Below are 1039 nucleotides of genomic sequence, written 5' to 3'. Positions count from 1 at the left end.
CAACTCTCTCACCCTATATATGTGTGTGTGTGTGTATGACAGATTTCTTTCAGTTTCTATCTACGAAATCCACTCACAAGGTTTAAGACAACCCGAGGCTATATTGGAAGATATCTACCGGGGTTGTCACGCAGTGGAACTAAACCATGTGACTAGGAAACAAACTTCTTACCACACAGCCACACCTTGCAAAACAAATGCCTGAAATAACATTATCATGAGCTATTGTTATTATTATCGTTATTTGAAATTAAATTAATGTATAAAAACTCTATTACTCTTTTACTTGTTTCAGTCATTTGACTGTGGCCATGCTGGAGCACCGCCTTTAGTCGAGCAAATCGACCCCAGGACTTATTCTTTGTACGCCTAGTACTTATACTGCTAAGTTACGGGAGCGTAAACACACCAGCATCGGTTGTCAAGCGATGTTGGTGGGGACAAACACAGACACACAAACATATATACACACACACACACACACGCATACATATACATTTATATGACGGGCTTCTTTCAGTTTCCGTCTACCAAATCCACTCGCAAGGCTTTGGTCGGCCCGAGGGTATAGCAGAAGACACTTGCCCAGTGGAACTGAACCCGGAACCATGAACGCCTACATGAAAATTATATACTGGCAGCGATGTGATTCGAACCCACGCCTCCGCAAAGACTGGTGCCTAAAACCAGCGCCTTAGACCACTCGGCCACGCTACCTATTGTAAATTTCCTTTGTCGGTCGTTTATTAATGTACATTAAAATTAAAAAATCTCTTTTTTTTTTCTTTCATATCTCAAGACAGGTGTACTCAACAATCTTGAAAACGTATCACAGTAAAGTCTCATTAAAGATACATTTCAAATTAAGTTACAGGAAAAACAAAGTCGGACGGAGGTGGGTGAGGATCAATTTTGTAGTTATGCTGGATTTGGTCTCTCACTCACTCGTAATCCTTCTAATGTACTCGACCTACTACGCCTCTAAAAAACGTACAATTTCATTTGTAGATGATATCACAGTTATATCCTCTCATTATTG

The 1039-nt window shown here is 40.3% G+C and overlaps 1 non-coding gene across 1 annotated transcript; it reads right to left on the bottom strand.

The window, feature by feature from the left end:
• Positions 1-635: 635 nt before the first annotated feature.
• On the bottom strand, positions 636-717 carry Trnal-uag (transfer RNA leucine (anticodon UAG)). Its single transcript has one exon. It is a non-coding gene; the product is annotated as a tRNA-Leu (tRNA).
• Between the last annotated feature and the right edge of the window lie 322 nt (positions 718-1039).

The sequence above is a fragment of the Octopus bimaculoides genome, chromosome 5 (genome assembly GCF_046866305.1).
Source record: "Octopus bimaculoides isolate indiv1 chromosome 5, ASM4686630v1, whole genome shotgun sequence".
Taxonomy (NCBI): Eukaryota; Metazoa; Mollusca; class Cephalopoda; order Octopoda; family Octopodidae; genus Octopus; species Octopus bimaculoides.
This window is presented reverse-complemented; position numbering and strand designations above follow the sequence as displayed.